The sequence below is a fragment of the Nannospalax galili genome, unplaced genomic scaffold (assembly GCF_000622305.1).
Source record: "Nannospalax galili isolate Female #2095 unplaced genomic scaffold, S.galili_v1.0 scaffold309, whole genome shotgun sequence".
In the NCBI taxonomy this organism is placed as follows: domain Eukaryota; kingdom Metazoa; phylum Chordata; class Mammalia; order Rodentia; family Spalacidae; genus Nannospalax; species Nannospalax galili.
This window is the reverse complement of record NW_008359589.1, coordinates 1,654,986-1,675,581: the sequence shown is the minus strand read 5'-3', so window position 1 is coordinate 1,675,581 and position 20,596 is coordinate 1,654,986. Positions and strand designations below refer to the sequence as shown.

The window sequence follows — 20,596 nt, the reverse complement described above, 5'->3', positions numbered from 1 at the left end:
TCACCCAGACACAAAGGGGCGGGAAGTTCAATAAGGAGAACTGAGGACAGTACCAGATGTGATGGCAGGGGCTCATATGCTAGTGTGGTCAGAGGCCTCTGATTGTGTTAGGGGAGCTCAGAATGGTAAGAGAGGAAGCTGGGTGGGCAGTCAGAGCAGAATAATCCAGCAAAATCCCCAAGAGCCATGTGCTCAAAGATGAGCAAGAGGCACCAAGGCTGGAGCACCAGATGGCCAAACCTGCTCCACCAAAAGGCCCCTGCCTTTACCCAACCCTCCTCTGGATTCTGTGCCCCAACCACCCAACCAACTACAAAGGCAGCAGGTCCTGTTCCTGATCCAGCTGCTTCAACACTATGGCCTGCAAAGAGCTTGGATGTGACTACCAGCTCTGCTGTTAGCTCTGGATGTAGCCTCTGATGGGTGAGGTTTTGCCCTCAGGACACCTTTCCGGATGCTGTTGTCCCAATGCAGGGTAGGTTTCTCCTCAGTGGTGCCGATCTCCAACAATTCTAACTGCTTTCTCAGCACCAGCCTGAATTCCTTCCTCTCCTTGAAATTTTCTCTGCCAAACAAACTGGTTCATTATCTTTAAATTCAACTTCACTCAAGTTCTCAGGACACAAGCAAAATGAAATCAGACTCTGGGCCAAAATATCACATGAATGGCCTGAAGTCCAGTTCCTGATAGAGCCCGTATTCTTCTCTAGAGCCTCGAGCCAGACCTCCAATGTCTGTGTTTCTCTTGGCATTCTTGTCTCCCAAGCTCTCACCAGAATGGCTCATTAAGTTCTGCGTCTACCATGCTAGGGCTTTTTTTTTAGCCCAAACTTCAAAACTTTTCTACATTCTTCCCACAAACCATCGTCAGATTCTTCCCACATGGTCAGATTTATCATGGTAATGTCCCTATATCTTTCTATCAGTTTCTGTTTTAGTTTGTGTTTATTGCTATGATAAAATACCCTGACAAGGTGGCCTGGCAAAATAGCCCAGTGGGTAAAGTGCTTGCTACACAAGACTGAACCTGAATTCAATCCCTGGATCCCACATAAATGTTATGCTTTGACCTCCACATGTGTGCTATGGCACACAAGTGCCTCCTCTTCTCCCCATCATACACAACACATCTCTCTCACATAATAAATAAAGAAATAAGGGCTGGAGAGATGGCTCAGCAGTTAAGAACACTGGCTGTTCTTACAGAAGACCCAGGTTCAAATCCCAGCACCCACATGGCAGCTAACAACTGTCCTTAACTCCAGTCTCAAGGGATCCGACAGCCTCTTCTGACCATGGGCATTGCACAACACGGGTGCACTTACCTACATGCAGACAATACAAGCATACACACAAAATAAATAAAAAAATAAATAAATAAGGGGTTGGAGAGATGGTTCGGTGGTTAAGAGCACTGGCTGCTCTTGCAGAGGGCCTTGGTTTGGTTCCCAGCACCCACATGGTGGCTAACAACCATCTAACTCCAGTTCCAGTGGATCCAACACCCTCACTGGGCATTGTACACATGTGGTGTACTTATATACACACAGGCAAAACACCAATATGCATAAAAAATCAATCAATCAAGAAAATTAAAAGTATCTTGAAAAGACAAAAACCCAGCACAGAACTGTGGAAATGGACAACAGGCCCCAATCTTAGTCGAAGAATTATTGGCAGCTAACTACTGTTAGGTGAGGAAGAGCTGATCTTCTTCAAGGGAGGGACTCAAGATAGGCTGACTGGACCTCAGTGGATGAACTTACACTGAGGGACAGACAGCTGGGGATACTGACTTGACATGATAGGCCTTAACACAGATGACAAAATGTATGAATTCCAGTGGGGAAGGGAGTATAAAGATGAATAAGATGTTCTGTATGAAATACACAAAAATTCAATTAGAAAAAAATTTTAAATAACAAAATATTAAAAAATAATCACCTCATCTAGTTTAACAATGTTTTCTTCTTCTGAATGAAAACATCCAAACAATAAAATTACTGAATGATTAAAAAAAAAAAAAGGTATCCTGGGGCTGGAGAGATGGCTCAGCAGTTAGGAACACTGACTGTTCTTGCAGAAGACCTGAGTTCTAATCCCAGCACCCACTTAAACCTTTGTCACTTAAACTTTTAAACACTCTGCAAAGCAAATTATCAACACGAGAAATGGTCACAGCCTCCATACCTGGCCCTGTTCTGGGCACCAGGATATCAGGTACAGCAGCTAACTGTCCGTAACTCCAGTTCCAGGGGATCCGACAGCCTCTTCTGTCCTCTGAGGGCACTGCATGACATGGGTGCACTTACCTACATGCAGGCAATACATGCATACACATAAATAAAAATAATAGATTTTTTTTTTTTAAAAAGTATCCCGACAAAGGAAACTCAAAGATGAAAGGGTATATTTTGGCTCACAGTTCAAGGACACAGCCTGCCATGGTGGGGATGCCAAGGTAGTGGGAGCCTGAAGCAGCTGGTCACATCACATCGACAGGAAGCAGAGAGTGATAAATGCTTGGGCTCAGCTCACTTGCTCCTTTTTATACAGTTCAGGACTCAAGCCCACTTTTAGGATGGGTCTAAAACCCATAATAACCCTAATCAACATAATTCCTCATAGACATGCCCAGAGAGACTCAATAATCTGTCACAGATATACCTGGAGGCTTGTCTCCCAGGTGATTTCAGATCATGTCAAGTTGAAAATACTAGCCATCACATCAATAACATGACCCAGCCGGGTGAAGTGGCACATGCTACAGTCTCAAGCATTCAACAGGTAAGAGCTCAGAGCCAGCCAGGGCAACATAGCAAGGCCTCTCTAAAAATAAACAGCCCAACCCAGGCTCTTCTGAGGGAAGAAGCCTGTAGGCATGTCTCTCCATTTACCCCACCTTAAATCCCAAAGAAGTCTCACTTTCCATCAGCCCTTTCCAGCATCCTTGTTCACTTCCTAGTTGACAAGCAGGTGTGGGCTGCATAGCCAGGGCTGGGCCAAGAGAACATCTTCCCTCCTGGATGCTGCCAGTACTCATGGTAGACTCGAAACTTCTAATTCAGTATTTCATTCTCCTAACTCCCCAGCTTCTCCCCAGTTTCCTCATTCTCTCATGACTCCATCCTCAGTGCCAGATGCAAACTTGACTCCCACTTAGCCCTGCTTCAGGAGCTCAGAGTCACTTAGTAGGAGTGGATTAGGATGTGCTCTTTGCTTCCTCTCATGAGGTTTCACTCCTTGGGGATAGAGAGTTGTCCATACTTTTCAAAGTTCCTGGACTGGGTATACTTGTTATGAGTAGCTGCTCAGTATATATAAAGCCCTGGGTTCCATACCCTGTACTACATAAAGAAACAATAAATTGCCAAAGATTATTTTCCTTTCAAATGCAACAGAAATTTTTGGTAACACCTGTATGCTTGCTGGAGAAGGATCTGTCAGTCCTAGCTCCTGGGACATGGAATTGCACACCTAGGGACACCACCCAGATTCAAACCCCACCTTCACTGCTTCCAGCTGAGACACTATGGCATGCTACCTGACCTCTCTGGCCCCGATTCCTTCTCTGTAAAACAGAGCTAGTAATAGTGCTGTTCACAGTGTTGATTGTTTACAAGGGGCCTGGCACAGGACTTGGTTAAATGATGGCTTGCTACAATCACTGCACATTGCTGCCCTTCTCTGGAACTCCCTTCCAGGGATCCCAGCCAGGAATTAAAATTGGAGCTCATGTCTATTTTTTTCTTGCAGTCTTCACGCATGATATGATCTCAAAAAGCAAGAATGTGTTAAGTGCAAGCTACTTAGAATACTTTGTAAGACTTAAAAAGATGACATCCACCTGGGTTTTGTTTTTATGGAGCTTTAAATGTAACTGGAGAAGTAAACATGGAAAGAGAAGTTGTGACAAAAAGCATTGGACCAAAAGGGTTGCTCAGTGTGGTGGTTACTTCTACAGGACTGAGAGTTCTATCCCCAGGAACATTCAAGCAGAGGCTGCAAGGCCATTTGGCAACTACAGGAACACCACTGACTAACAAATGCTCCTGAGGAAGGGGCATCCAGATCTACTGCTGGTCTGACCCTATTTCTGGAACTCTTCCTGCCTGTCAAAAGGCAGGGCAGCCAGGTGCAACTAACCAGTAAGACAAATACTCCCCAGGGCAATGAGAGAATTGTGTTCTGTGCTTGCAAAAGCCCTTCCACCTGGATTCCAGAATGCAGCCAGCTGCAACCAGATGGCCTTTCGGGATCACAGACTGAGCTGAGGTCCCAGATTCCTGCCAAAGTGGATGAAGGTAGGCTACCTGGGAGAGAGGAGGTGGTTAGGATCTGCTTTTTTTCCTGCTTCAGGCAGACTCTCTGAAGTGGTCACCTTTTTTTTTTTTTTTTTGATCTTTTTGAGACAGGGTCTCCCTGTAGCCCCAGCTGTCCTGGAACTCACTATGTGTACCAGGCTGGCCTTGAACTCACAAAGATCCACCTGCCTCTGCCTCCCAAGTGCTGGGATTAAAGGCATGTGCCACCATGCCTGGTTTAAAGTGGTCATCTTTAGTCACCTGTCCTACACAAGCTTCACTGAGTGAGGGAATCTACTGCCCAGAGTCCCAACCAGGTTGGGCTCTGCCAACAACAGGCAATACAACTATCATGTGGAGCCAAGAACAAAGCTTCAGAGTGAGGCTTCCTGCACCCAAAATCCCTGTCCCACCACAACCGGGTGCTGGGCCACAGCACTTACATGGCATGTTTGTGCTCAGTTTCCCCATCTGCTAAATGGGATCATCACGGGATGAGTGGAGATTAGACAGGTGAGTGTATGGAAAGCACTCACAAGACTGGCCATATGGAAAATGCCAGTAAGTGTTGGCTGTGGTCATATCAACTGTCACCCAGGGTACAGTGGGTATTGCTGCCTCCTGTTTGAGCCAGAGGCCTCAACCAGAGCCAGGAGGAGGAGGAAGAGTCACTGGGAGACAGGAGCGGGTCAGCCTCTCTGTAGACAACCCCCTGTCTTGCCAGCTGGGCCAGAGCTTGAAAATTCTGACACCCTTATCTTGACAGATGCCTGCAGGGTGCTGTGCATACTAGACAAGCACTCTACCACTGAGCTACACTCCTGGCCCCAACATTACCTAAACTATAAGAAATCCTAGGAATTGTTTGTATTTGAGACAGGGTCTGCCTGCATAGCCCAGGCTGGCCTTAAACTCTCAATACTCCTGCCTCAGTCTCTTAAGGACTAGGATTATAGGCATGTGCCACCCTGTCCAGAACAAAATATTTTTTATTGAATTTTTGGTATTTCATACATAAAATCATCTTTATACACACTTCCCCTTTGCCATCCTCCCATAGCCCTCCCACTGGAGTGCATACATTCTGTCATTTGTATTAAGGCCTGTTATGTAAAGTTAGTGCCCCCAGACGTCCCTCAATGCAAATTCATCCACTGGGGTTTAGTCAGCCTATCTACAGTCTCTCCCTTCAAAAAGATCTGCTCTTCCTCACCCAGCAGTAATCAGCTGCCAATAATTCTTGGACTAAAATTGGGGCCTGCTGTCCATTTCCACAGTTCTGTGCTGGGTTTTTGTCTGCCTAAGTTTGCATGGGTCCTGTACTTGCTGACACCATTGCTGTAGGTTTGTATGAGAAGTGTCCCAGGACCATTTCCGTATGGTCATGCACCTCCTCCCTGGCTCTTACACTTTTTCCTCCCCCTCTTCTGCAATGGTCCCTGAGCCCTGGATGGGTGGGCCTCAATATAGGAGACCTGTCCAAAGACCCACACTCTGCAGATTCTTATTCTCTGCATTTTGGCCATTTGTGGCCTTTTGTGTTCCTGGCCTTCTGTTGTATGAGGGAGTTTCATTGATAAGAACTGAAAGATGCATTAGTATAGAACAAAGTATTTTAGTTTGTGTTTTTGAGGTAAAAGATCTCATATAGCCCTGGCTGGCTAGCCTTGAATTCCAAATAGCTGAAAATGGCCTTGAATTATACAGCCATCTGCCTACACCTCCCAAGTGCTAGGATTACAGGCATGTGCCTCCACACCAGATTTCAAAATTGTTTTCTTTCTCTCTCTCTCTCTCTCTCTCTCTCTCTCTCTCTCTCTCTCTCTCTCTCTCCTTTCTTGACAAGATCTCCCTATAGCCCAAGCTAGCCTGGAACTCACTATGTAAACCAGGCTGGCCTCTTTCACAGAGATCCACCTGTGTCTGCCTCCTAAATGCTGGGATCAAAGGGGTGGGCTACCACTCCTGATGATTATTTTTATTTTTTTGAAACAGGGTCTCCTTATGTACTGCTGTCTGACCTGGAACTTGTTATGTAGAACAGGCTGACCTCAAACTCTGCTTCTTTCTGCTTCCCAAGCATTGGGATTGAAGCTGAGCACAGCATGACTGGTTCAAAAATTGTATTAAAGGGAATTTATTAGGCTTGTGGTGGTGGCGCACGCCTTTAATCTCAGCACTCAGGAGGCAAAGGTTGGTGAATCTCTGTGAGTTTGAGGCCAGCCTGGACTACGTAGTGAGATCCCGTCTCAAAAAAAAAAAGAGGGTCAGGAGAGATGGCTCAGCAGTTAAGAGTATTGACTGCTCTTGCAGAGGACCCGGGTTTGATTTCCAGCACCCATATGATGGCTACGAACTATTCTTAACTCCAGTTCCAGGGGAATTCAACATCCTCTTCTGACCTCCTTGGTATTGCACGACATGGGTGCACTCACACACATGCAGGCAATATACTCATACACATAAAATAAAAATAAATAAAATATTTTAAAAAACCAAAAAGGAGGAGCAGGAGAAAGAGGAGGAGGAAGAGGAAGAGAAAGTTATTAGAAATCTTTTTAGCTAAGGACCATGGCACCTACCTGTTGTCCCCACTGCTTGAGGGGTTGAAGTGGGAGGATCACTTGAACCCAGAAACATGGGGCTAATCTGGCAACAGTGAAAAGAAAAACAGCAGCAACAAAAACAAAAGCTCTTGGTCCAAAGCACTCTAAGACATTAGAAATCAAAAAGCGCGGTGTTCTTTCTCCACAGAACTCAGTCTGGTCAAGGATTGAACAGTGAGTGCAGAAATGACAAGGACGGCTCCAGGTGGGCCTCGTGTCTGTGTTTCACAGATTTGAGTAGAGATAATTGCAGAGGGAGCCACTATTTTTTTTTAAATTTTATGTATATGTGTGTATTGCCTGCATGTAGATAAGTGTGCCCGTGTTGTGCAATGCCTGCGGAAGTCAGAAGAGGCTGTCGGATCACGGACAGTTGTTAGCTGCCATGTAGGTGCTGGGATTTGAGCCAGGGTCTTCTGCAAGAACAACCAGTGTTCTTAACAGCTGAGCCATCTCTCCAGCCCCAGGGAGCCACTATTGAAGACAGGGGGGTTCAGCCCCACAGTACCTGCCTGTTTTTCAAGTCTCCTAAAGGGAATGAGACTTCCACCTACAGGATCAAGGATGGCTGAAAGTGCAAGTGAATCAACATAAACAGGAAGTACCTACTGGAACCCACCTGCCCTGCCAGGCCCTCTCCCCATGCAGCAGCTCCGCAGCACACACACTTCCCTAAGTTCAGCCTCCTTAGGCTGCCCATTCTTGTGTGTGTGTGTGTGTGTGTGTGTGTGTGTGTCCATGCTGTATGCTCACAGATGTTCCCAGCCACAGAGGGACTCTGAGGAGGCTTCCACACATGTGGTTGACTGGCCTGGCATCTCTAAGGTGCCACTCCTCAGCAAAGTGCCCTTGTCCTGCCCTCCTACCCTGCAGGGGCCTCTCGCCTCAAGCCTTTGTGTCCGTCCCTGGATGCAGCTTCCACCCTTCTGTGGCATCTCTATTCTAATTACCATTCCCTGGGCCTTGCTCAGGCCCCTCCAGCTTGCTGGGACTCAGTGCTCCCATCCCTACAATGAATGTCTGGTTTCCCAACCTAAATGTCTGGTTGTTCAGGGAGGGCTTAGGCTCAAACTCAAAGCCTTGTGCAGGCTGAGGTCTACCTTGAGCTATACCCTCCAACCTCCTTTGAATGGCATACTAATCTATCCTTACCCACTTTAGTGCTCTATTGTTTGTTTGTGTCTTACTATCCTGGGATGAACCCAGGGCGTTGCACATGCTGGGCAAGTGCTCTACCATTGAGCTACACAAGCAGGCCCACTTTGATGTCTGTTAAATTTTTAAAGAATATTTTATTTTTATTATCTTTATTTTCATGTGTGTGTGTGTATTGCCTGCATGTATGTAAGTGCACCCATGTTATGCAATACCCTCAGAGGTCAGAAGAGGGCTTCAGATTCCCCTGGAACTGGAGTTAAGGACAGTTCACAGTTGCCATGTGGGTGCTGGGACTTGAACCCGGGTCCTCTGCAAGAGCAGCCAGTGCTCTTAACCACTGAGCCATTTCTCTAGCCCTTAAATTTTATTTTATTTTATTTTTGTCTTTTTGAGACAGGGTCTCCCTATAGCCCCAGCTGTCCTGGAACTCACTATGTAGACCAGGCTGGCCTTGAACTCACAGAGATCCGCCTGCCTCTGCCTCCTGAGTGCTGGGATTAAAGGTGTGCGCCACCACGCCCAGCCTAAATTTTAGTTTTTAATCCACATACAAAACAATTTTCCTTATGGTCTTTTCTTTGTATGCCTCTGTGTGGTGTATGTATATCTATCTGTGTGTGGATATGTGTATATGTGTGCCAGAGGTCAACATTCACTGTCTTCTTCGGTCACTCTCACCTTATTCTCTGCGGCAGGGTCTCTCCCTGAACCTGGAGCTGACCAGTCGGCTACACTGGCTGACCAATAAGCTCTAGGGATCTGCCTGTCCCCATCACACCAAGTGCTGACCCTGGCTTTCTACCTGAGTGCTGGGGATGCAAACTCATGCTTCTGCCGCAAGCACCTTACCAACTGTACCATCTCCCCAGCCCCTATGGGGTCTTTCCTCCCCCTACTTCCCAGCTTATGCCCTTCCACCCCCAGAATTTCCTTTACAACTTTAATGTCACATGTGCTTTATTATTTCCCCCCACTCTTTTCCTCCTCTCATGGGCCCCTTTCAGTGACATGTATGTACTCACGTCCACATAAATATACATATACAAAAATTAGAAGAAAAATACAGAATGCATCTCAGATTTGCTTGTTATCCTTGTGCAGGGCCCATGCCGATCTCTGTCTCATTCCATTTTAGTATATGTGCTGCTGAAGTGAGCACTTTAATGTTTTATATGAGTTGTGTGCCCCCCTTTTCTCTCTAACTTCCCCTTACAGGAAGCCCTCCTTGACCAATTCCATGAACATGCCCTGTGTGTGCTCAGTTCTTATGGTACAAAATAGTCGTCCTGCAATGCTGGCACCAAGGATCATAAGGGTTAGCCCACTCACTGCCCCAAATGTCCACACCCTCAGTAAAGCAGAGCTTAAGGGAGAAACAGTGCTTCCAGGCAAATTGTTGAGTCACCCTTTCCCCACCCTGCAGTCAGATCATCTAGAAATCTGTACCTGTTGTGGTCTGCCTCCAGGTGCCCAGGTTCCGTACCTATTAGGGCTCTCTTAGCCTGATCTACCTGTGCTAAAGAGGGATGTTTGACTGTGATATTCCTCAAATGTGTCCTTCCCTCACAGGATTTTATTAGGGTAGTGATATTATTTGGTGACCAAGTAACTCCTTTGTAAATTGCTGAGGCTTTCATGCGCGGTAGCCCAGTTTGTTTAGAAAGCATTCCAAGGGTAGACAGGGCAGGTATCATTACTCCATTCGAAGGATGTGGAAACCAAGCCCCTTGGGAGGGCTAGCATTCCGCATATGGTGAGTTAAGCAAGACCACAGGTACACCCACCTGCCCCATCCTGTGGCCCTCAGTCTCAGACTTGGAGCTGCTTTGTTTGCCAGCTTAGGCTTTAATCCAGTCCAGTGTCACTGCAGCTCCAGGCTGCAGGGGAGCCAGAATAAGCAGATTTGATTTATAATCTCACTGACATGGCTGGGTCAGAGTGCTGCCAAGCTGAGGAAGTTTAGTTCTGCATCCAGCCTGTACCTTCCCTGCTTGCTGTCTCTAGTTCCTCAGCATACCCCTACCTCTTCTGGGAGCCCAAAGTTGGCCATGGGGTGAGGGTGTCCCAGGCAGATGTTTTTCTTCCTCAACATTGTTCTATTGTGTGCTGAGAGCCTGTCAGGCTCTCAGCAGAGTTGGGGAAACATTTCCGGAAAGGAGTGACCCATTATGAATGCTGAAGCTTTTCCAAAGTTCTGCCATTTCTTTGGGTTGGCTGGGCTGCAAGGTTAGAAGGAATGAAGTGAAGACTCTGGACTCCCTGGAGGTCAGCTTCAAATAAAGGACCTTGGTAGACCAAGAGTTTGCCCAAGAGGTCTTCCAGACTGGACCTGTGACCTATGAGGGGCTTAGGAATGGGAAGTGGAGGAGACCTGACAGGGAGCTGGTAGACAGATTGACACATGCACAGCTGGGGGTAGCAAGAGAGCCAAAATTGAATTGTATTTTATTCAGAATTCCTGACCCCTAACCTGAGCTGGCTCCCACCTGAGGATGGGAAATGACCTGGTCACTTTTAAAAACTCCACAGAATCTATCCCAGAGGAAGTGGAAATTCAGAACTGTTTTGAAGCAGCTCAGTGTTTGCCAGTGGGTGGGTAATGCACACTGCTGTTAGCTGGTTTGCGACTGTTTCCCCATAGAAGGTATTTGTGTCTGTATCTCTCTTTTATCACACCAGGCTGAGGTGAGTACTTTCTGGAGGCTGATTAGCCACTGTGAGGATTAGCTCACAGCAAGACCAACAAATTACACAATACCTATTTCTTAAAGATGAGGAAATAGTCTCCCAGAGGTTAGGAATCATTCCAGGCCACACAGCTACTTTGTGGCAGAGCTGAGATTTGAACCCAAGTCTATAACACTCCAAAATCCACATTCTACAGCAAAGTTACTCAAATTTCAGCGCTTAAGACAAAACTGGGTGCTGGTAGAACATGTGTTTTCTTGGCTCTGTCCTCTCTGCACATGGACGTAATTAACGAAGGAGATTCACACAGGTGATTCGGAAGTGATTGCATCACAAGTTAAGGAACCTGCCTTAGGGACTGTTTAGGACCTCAGCCAGAGAGCACAGCCTGGTCAGGGAACTTGTAAGTCCCAGGCTGACAGCCCTCAGTAGCTTTTCCAGGGAGGGAGAAAAGCAGCTGGTCCTCAGTGCACATGTCTGGTAACTTTTCATTCCCCACCACCCTGAAAACTATACCTAGACCACAAAATCAGGACCAAAAGGACAATTTGCCCGTGCTCAGATATTTATGCTGTGCTGGCCGCTGCCATGAGGAAGAGCTCGGGGCAGAGCTTCTTGAAGGCATGGGAGCAGGTTCCTCAGATCTAGGTGTGCAGGGACCTCCTGTTTCATACTGTCAGGGTGTCCTATGCACAGCTCTGGGTTCCACCTCGGGCTTCCAGTGTCAAAATCTTGGGGGAAGGTGACTCTCATTTAAGTCTCCTGGGCACTTCTACAGCAAATGAAAGTTCGAGAAGGAAAAGAACTAGGCATAGCTTTGTGGTCCTGAGTGTTAAACCGGTCTACTGAGCTGTAAGCTACAGCACTCCCAGGGGATCTGCTGGATTTGTGAGAAAGCCCCAGATGAGAGCTCTGGATTTGAGTTCTGCTTAGTCACTCTGTGATCCTGGGTGACTGAGTCTCATTGGACCTAGTCCTTCACATGCCTGATGAAATAAGCTGTACCCAGCAGCACCACTGCAGCACTCTGTGAAGTTCAGTGGACTCCAAGCAACCTGGAAACTCCTTCCTAGATGCTTTAGGAAATACCAACAGAGGGCTCAAAGGAGGCTCAAGCTGGTTCAGGCCCACCTTACCCTATTGGGGAACTGAGAGCTGGGTTTAGAGTGAGTGATTAGAGCTCAGAATCATAACCCAGGACTCAGGTAGGGTGCCATCAAGCACTTTCAGAGGATCAGGAGACAGTATAACCCTGGCAAGGACAGCCTTGTGTTTAAGGGGACAGGCTCATATTCTCACTGGACAGCTTGTTAGCTGAACTACCTTGGGCTACTTACTCTGCCTCTCTGTGCCTTAGTATCCTTATGTGTCAAATATAAATATAATAAATATACCCACTTCTTGACCCAGGAAAGGCACTCAAAACATGCTCAGCATATATTAAGTAGCCTAAATATTAGCCATGCATGTATATTAATGGAAAGATTTTGAGTATAGAGGTAATCTTGAGTTTCTGGGTCCTTGACACATGTTAGCACTGGGTGCCCTGACTGGGGGTGATGGTAAAAACATGGAGTCAGTTCTCAGGTGGGACTTCCCCTTTTGGTAAATCTTCCTGTGAATAAGGGTCAGGGTGAGTTGGCACTGACTAGATTAGAGGGCATTTCCACCAGTGTCTCTTAAGCCAGGCTTCTGGTCCATAGACTCAGCTTCCCTGTGCGTGGAGGGTGGGGTGTGGGAAGGAGACAGGCAGGGCAGATTGTGAATCACCAGATCTTTGCACCTGAGAAACTAGGGAAGAAATGGAATTCTCTGCCAGCTCTGTCCTGTGTGAGTCCAAGAGGTCACGACAATCTTCCTCCCTGGTGGAGAAGTGCTCCTAGGCTGGCTCCCTGCTCCGCTCTCTTTCGTTCTGCTCCATTTCCTTCTCAGTGGAGGCTGGAAAGGTTTCTGGGAGGGATATAGAAGTCTCTGGGGCAAACATTATGACTATTCTCCCAGCCCTACCTTTTCTACAAAAGAAGCTCCCCCCTTGCCACCTCAGGCAGGCCAGCCATCCTTGGAGAATCCCTTCCCCTCAGCATAGGCCACTGGGTGATGAATGGTACCCAATTGAGGGTGTGAAGATGCTGCTCTGTCTGAAGGATGCTGCTAAGGGGCTTGGGTATGGCTCAGTAGAGCGTGAAAGGATCTGACATCCATCCTAGGGAGGAAGAGAGGGGGAATAAAGGGATGGAAGGATTAAGGAAGATGGAGAGACAAGGCCAGGAAAGGGGAGGGTAGGAGAAGGAGGGATGAGGGAAGGAGGAGGGCGGGGAGGCAGGCAGCTGGGTGTTAATAGTGCATGCCTATAATCCCAGCACTTGGGAAGCATGAGGATCAGGAGTTAGAAGTCAGGCTGGGCTACATGAAATCCTGGTGTGTATGTGGGAGGAGGGTAAGGGAGAAGGGAAGAAAAAAACTCTCTGTTAATTCAATAGTTATGGGGGGCTAGGGTAGCTCAGTGATAGAGAACATGCTTCCCATGGTCTTGGATCCATCCCCCTCTACCACCAAAGAATTACACTAACTAGGCCCCAGCAAGCAGTGAAAACAAACTGCAGACACATTGGGCAGAACACCAAGTTCACACCCCAGGCACTCTGACAGGAAGTGGTGTGGTGTGGGGAGCCAGCTCTACCACAGTAAGGCTCTTAACTCACCCATTTGCCAGAGGTGGAGGAAGCAGTAGGGTCTGGCTAGCCCACGATCATGGTGGGAACTCATCCTTATCCTGAGTCAGGGCCTGGCCTCTCGCTTGCAACACAGTGATTCACACCCACCAGGTCCACACAGGAGGAATCCAGGCCAGCAGGAAAGAGAAAGAACAAGGCAAATAATGGGGGGCGGGGTGAAGAACACCACTGATGCTGTCTGGAAGGCAGTGTCATTTGGACTGAACCACCTAAAGGCTGGGCATTTCTGCAGGACCAGGCCCTCCCAGGGACCTCATAACCTCCTTGTGGGGAGGCTAGGGGATGACAGAAAGGACAAAGAGGCGAGCAGTGACCTCTACTGCATGTGGCAGAGGCACTGTGTAGCAGTGTGGGCAGGGATGGGGGCACTGTCATTTTCTACTGACTGTTAGAAACTATATGTTTATCATAAAAAAATTGGTGTAGTGGTATATACCTTTAATCCTTGGGATTTGAGAGGCAGAGGCATGCAGGTCTCTGTGAATTTGAGGTCAGTCTGATCTACATTGTGAGTTTTAGACCAGCCAGTGCTACAAAGTGAGATCCTGCCTTAAAAGAGAGCTAGAGAGAGAGAGAGAGAGAGAGAGAGAGAGAGAGAGAACACACACGCTTGGGGTGTGGCTCAGTTGGGGGCGGGCTTGTCTAGTGAATATGAAGATCTACATTGTGAGTTTTAGACCAGCCAGTGCTACAAAGTGAGATCCTGCCTTAAAAGAGAGCTAGAGAGAGAGAGAGAGAGAGAGAGAGAGAGAGAGAGAAAGCACAGGCTTAGGATGTGGCTCAGTTGGTGGCGTGCTTGCCTATTGAACATGAAGACCTGAATTTGATCCCCAGCAAAATCACTCACATACTAAATCCCTGTAAATAACCTCTGTCAGCGAAAATCTTGATGCTTTGCTTTTAGATACTATTACAAAGAAAATATAATACAAGACTACAGAGTACTCAGCTCTAAATGGGACATATCCTCCCCACAAGGCTCAAGGGTTGCTGTAGAGAGGGGATGGAAAGAGTATAAGAGCCAGAAGTAGTCAATGTCTACAGAAAAACAGTATCTGTTGGCCATGACGGGGCCATTGTACAAATGAACTCACAGCAGCTGTGACTCTATCCACAGGGTCTGCAAAAGATCAAGCCCAAATCCCAACATGGATAGGGGAAGGGCTCACCCTAGCTGAGATGCTGTTGGCAAGATGGCTGCTGGGAAAAGAAGAGTCAGTTTTCTTCAGGGATATGGCCCCTGAGAGGCTACCCATGCTCCAGTAGATGGTCCTACACCCATGCACATGTGGCAGCATTAAATGGACTTAGTGTTCTTTTTTAAAGAGTGCACATAAATTTGGAAGAGAAAAATGTTAGAGGAGCATAGGGGAGGATTTGGAGGAGAGGGAATAGAAAGGATTTGATTAAATACATTATAGACATGTATGAAATTTTCCTTTAAGAAAGAATATGTACAGGGGCAGGAGAGATGGCTCAGTGGTTAAGAGCACTGGCTGCTCTTGTAGAGGACCAGGATTCAATTCCCAGCACCCACATGGCAGCTAACAACTGTCTGTAACTCCTGTTCCATGGGAATCTAATGCTCTCCTCTGACCCTCTGAGGGCATTTCATGGTGCAGGTGCACGTACATGCAAGTAAAACATTCATATACATAAAATAAAAATAATAAATAAAATATTTTTAAAAATAAACATAAATAGCCAGGTGTGGTGGTGCATACCTTTGATCCCAGCACTTGGGAGGCAGAGGCAAGCAGATCTCTGTGAGTTCAAGGCCAGCCTGGTCTACATAGTGAATTCCAGGACAGCTGGAGTTACAGGGAGATCCTGTCTCAAAAAGACAAAAAAGACAAAAAAAAAACAACCCATAAATAATAAAAAAGAATACACAGCCGAGTATGGTGGCACATGCCTTTAATACCAGCATTTGAGAGGCAGAGGCAGGCAGATCTCTGAGATTGAGGCTAGCCTGATCTACATAGTGAGTTCCAGGCCATCTGGGGCTACAGGGAGACCCAGTCTCAAAAAGACTTCCCCCAAAAAATATACAAAGGTGGCTGGAGAGATGACTTGGTCATAAAGCTTAAGAACCTAAGTCCCATGTAAAAAGCTGGCCTGAATGGTCAGTCTAGTTGAATCAGTGAGCTACAGGTTTAGTGAGAGATGCTGTCTCAAAAAACAAGGTGTAGAGCAATTGAAGAAAACACCTAATGTTGCTCTCCACACAGGTGCTCATACAGTGCACCTGTACACATGTGCACATACAGGAACACACACAGAATACACATCACTGGATGTGGTGATGCCTAGTGACTACAGAGACTGAGGAGGCTGAGGCAAGTGTTTCTCAAGTCCTAGGTCAGCCTGGATTACATATGAAGTCTCTGTCTTAAAAAAAAAAAAAAAAAAAAAAAAAGGAAAAGGAGGGGTTAGGGGGTTATATAACACAGTGGTACAACGTTTCCTAGCATGCCCCAGGCCCTGGGCTTATCCCCAATACCACATGCAAAAAAAAGAAAGTATATGTATTATAAGTGTAGTATATACGAGAGGAGTAGGGCTCAGTGGATAACAACACTTGCTGTGCAAGCATGAAGATCTAAGTTAAAATCTCCAGTACCCCATAAAGAGTCAGACTGGCTGTGCATGCCTGTAACTCCAGCATTGGAGGTTCAGAGACAGGAGGACCCTGGGAGCTCACTGGTGCCAGCCTAGCCAAAAAGGCAAGCTTCCAAGTCTGTGAGAGACCTTGTCTCAAGACAGTAAGATAGAGAGCAATAGAGGAAGACACCAGACATCCTCTTTTGGCATCTGTATTCATGTGCATAGATGCATATACCTGCATCTTTATGTGCATGCATCACACATATACCACATGTACATACAACACACACACATATGCACACACAGAACTAGACAAGATATACTATATAGGCAACATGTTATTTTTGTTTTGCAGTGCTGAAGATGAATCCAGGACTGCACACATGGCAGGCAAGTGTTCTTCCACTGACTGTCCCCCCAGGTCCTCCAGGCATATTAGTATAGAAAAATTCATATTTCATATTCAAAGATTATGCTATACAGGTTGACATCCCTAAACTAAAAATCCAAAATACACCACAATCTGGAACTTTGAGAGCATTGATGTGATATTACAAGTGGAAAATTCCACACCTGCCTCATGTAACAGGTTGTCATTAAAATGCAAGAGCACTAAAAATGTTGCATAAAATTACCTTTGGGCTACAAGTGTAGCTTAATAGCAGAATGTGTGCTTAGCACATGTGATGCTCTGGGTTCAATTTCCAACATAGTAATAATAATAACAACAACAACAACGAGGAGTAAGAGGAAGAGAAGGCGGAGGAAGAGGAGGAGGAGGCAGAGGAGGAAGAGGAGGAGGAGGAAGTAGTCTCGGGCAGTGTGTGTAACATGTATGTGAAACATAAACTGTGGTCTCATCCACCAAACAGCTCTTCCTACACACTAAAATCTGGAAAAACCTGAGATCTGAAACACTGCTGGTTCCAAGCATCACTTTAAGGACATATTCAACCTGTCTTATAATAGTTTCTGAGCTCAGAGGATATGTGCTTTTAAAAAGTAATTTAGGCCAGGCATGGTCCCAGCACTTAAGAGGCAGAGGCAGGTGGATCTCTGTAAGATCAAGGCCAGCCTGGTCTACATAGTGAGTGCCAGGCCAGCTGGGGCTACAAGGAGACCCAATGTACAAATGACAAATGCTGGCAAGGATGTGGGGAAAGGGGAGCACTCATTCACTGCTGATGGTATTTCAAACTGGTGCAGCCACAGCGGAAATCAGTGTGAAGAACTCTTAAAAAACTGAAAATGATCTGCCATATGATCCAGCTATACCACTCCTTGGCATATACCCAAAGAACTTGACATCCTACTGCAGAGAAACTTGCTCAGCCATGTTTGTTGCTGCCCTTTTCACAATAGCTAGGAAACAGAAACAACCTAAATAATGAAAATGTGGTACATTTATACAATGGAGTTCTACTCAGTGGTAAAGAAAACCAAAATCATGAAATTTGGAGAAAAGTGTACCTCCCATCACTCATCAAAGAAGCTTCTTTTTGCAACAGATAGAGACTATTACAAAGTGCCACAACTGGTCAAATGCAGAGAATAAGTGACTGTGAGTTGCCCAGGCCTAAATAATACATGTACTATGCATGTACTACACCTAAGGATCAGGGAACATCACAAAGAGGGGGCTGAATGTAAAAGTCAGAGGGACAAAACACCTGCTGCTAGTTAGTGCATTCTGGACATGATGGGGAAGCTGCACCCATGAACTCTCCACAGTATGGTAATCTGATGAGATCTGCGTAATGGCAAAGCATGCCAATGTAGATGGGGGAAATGTCACAGAGTCCCACCTCAAGATGAGAGCTACAGGGATGCTGAGGGAGGGAGAATCGGTTTTCTCCAGGAACTAGCTCCCTGATAGGTTACCTAATCCCATATGGGCAGTTCTAAACACAGGTACACACAGCACCACCAAATGGACACAGTGCATTGTGTGTGTGTGTGTGTGTGTACACACGCATGTGTAACAATAATCAAAGAAAAGAACAAGAAATTGAGAGGGAGTAGGGGGACATGGGAGGAGTTGATAGGGGACTGGGAGGGATGGAAATAATGAAAAGACAATACTCATGTATACTCATGTATGAAATTCTCAAAAATAAAGTTTAATTTTTAAAAAGTAACAGGATAATGGGAACGGGGAGTTTTACATTTTATGTATTATCTTAAATAAGCAACTTGGTCACATGTTCTATAAGTCAAAAATGTAAGAGCCTGTGGAGCGAAACAATCTGCCTCTCTTGCTTGGATATTTATTGGCTCATGCTCTCTTGTCACATGGTGTGATGCGCTGTGCCACCTGAGGACCAGCAGACCACAAACAGATGCAACCCTGACGTTAGGCCAGAACTATGAGCCAAACAAACCCCTCTGTTTTATAACTTAACTAGTCTGTATTCTTTTATTAACAATAAAAATCACTCAAAGACATTGAGGAAATGACTGAGGCACATAGTACAAAAAGAAAAGAAAAGAAAAGAAAGAAAAGAAAAGAAAAAAGAAAGAGGACAGGGGAGGAAAGAAAGGTGATTCAAAACTATGAAAAACTAAAAGAAAGGAAATGGATGTTAGGATATCCTGTGACTCTGAATAAGCAGTATTTACAAAAAGGTAAACCACCTACCGGATTTAAACTTCTAGAACCAACCTGTAAGTAAAGCACAAAGGACCTGATTATAATTAGAAAATCAAAATATAAATGTCAGTTTTTTTTGTTTTTTTTTTGAGACAGGGTCTTCCTGTAGCCCCAGCTGTCTTGGAACTCACTATGTAGACCAGGCTGGCCTTGAACTCACAAAGATCCTCCTGCCTCTGCCTCCCAAGTGCTGGGACTACAGGTGTGCACCACCATGCCTGGCTAAATGTTGTTTTTTATAAAAAGTATAGGACAGGTGAGCTGGCTCAGTGAGTATAGGTGCTTGGCCTGCAGGTCTGACAATCTGAGTTGTCCTGAAACCCCAAATGAGAACTACCTCCCCAGAGTTGTCCTTTGATCAGGCACATGTGTGTCTGTACACACACATACACACACACACACACAATTTTAAAGCATGAAACAGTCAAGAATGGTGATGTACACTTGTAATCTCAACACTTGAAGGGTAGAGAAAGGAGAATCAGAAGTTCAAGGTCATCCTGATGCACATAGTGAATTTGAGGCCAGCTTGGGCTAGGAGATACTGTTAACAAAGAAAAAGAAGGCCGGGCATGGTGGCACATGGCTTTAACCCCAGCACTTGCAAGACAGAAGCAGGCAGATCTCTGAGTTCAAGGCCAGCCTGGTCTACAAAGTGAGTTCCAGGCCAGGTGGGGTGACAGGGAGACCCTGTCTCAAAAACACCAAAGAAAAAAGAAATAAAATAAAAAGAAGAAAATAAAGATGCAACTGTGTTACTTGAAGCAACAAAGATAACAGATTTATTTTTATTTTATTTAGAGGAACTAAATAAAGACAGCTATCTAGTGGGGGTGCTGTTTGGATGATGTATGTGAACTCTCATTTCTCATAGTTATAAATCGATGCAGGATGCTTAAACTTAAAAAGCCAAGGAACAGCAGCAGGGGCGTATTATTTAGAGAGTTGCAAGTTGCTTCTAGAATGAAGAGCTGAGTTAAGAGCAGTTGCCTTGGGGAAAGAAAGGGGGTAGGAAGGGATAGGCAGGACTTGTTTCTGTGAGCTCTTCTGTTCTGATATATTTTTAACCATGTGCATGTATCACTCTATATTAAAATGAAGGTAGACCACGAGAAAGATGAGAGGGTGGAGGGGAGAGCTTGGGGCCATAGATGAATCTGGGGGCCAAATTCACTGAATTAGACACTAGACTCATGACAGACCTTGCAGGTAGGGTGGAAAAGAGACTCGGAGGCATCAGGAGGCCATTGCCTGAGCAAATGTTCTGATTTCTACAAGGAGACAGAAGATATTTCTGGAAACTATAGACCAAATGGCTCAACATAGAATCCTGGCAAAATTCTCACACAGATTATTAAACAGATGGCCTGGGAGTGCTTTGTGATTTATTTTTATTTATACTCTGCCTCACTCCAAAAGAGGGTTTTGCAGTAGCTTGTAGAGATATGTATAAAACAAGACAAAAAAATTAGCAAGGAAAGCATCTCAAAAAAGCTAAACACATGCCTGCAATCATAGCACTGGGGAGGTAAGGCAGGACTGCATGGGTTTGAGTCCAGCCTGGGCTACATAATGAGAGCTTGTTTCAAAAAAGAAAGAGAAAGAGTGAGTGCCAGGCATGCTGTTGGATGCCTATAATCCCGACACTTGGGAAGTGAAGTCAAGAGGATCAGAAGTTCAAAGTCATCCTTGGCTACATGTGAGTTTGATACCAGCCTGGGCTGCATGAAACTCCTTGTTTCAAAAAATTAAAGAGAATAAGGAGTGCTGATTCATATAACATGGATGAACCTTGAAAGTATTATGCTAAGCAAAAGAACCAGGCATAAAAGGCTACTGTTATTATTA

General features: G+C 45.8%; 1 non-coding gene across 1 annotated transcript; it reads right to left on the bottom strand.

The window, feature by feature from the left end:
• Positions 1-9,124: 9,124 nt before the first annotated feature.
• Positions 9,125-9,227, bottom strand: LOC115068504. Its single transcript, XR_003847854.1, has one exon. It is a non-coding gene; the product is annotated as a U6 spliceosomal RNA (small nuclear RNA).
• Between the last annotated feature and the right edge of the window lie 11,369 nt (positions 9,228-20,596).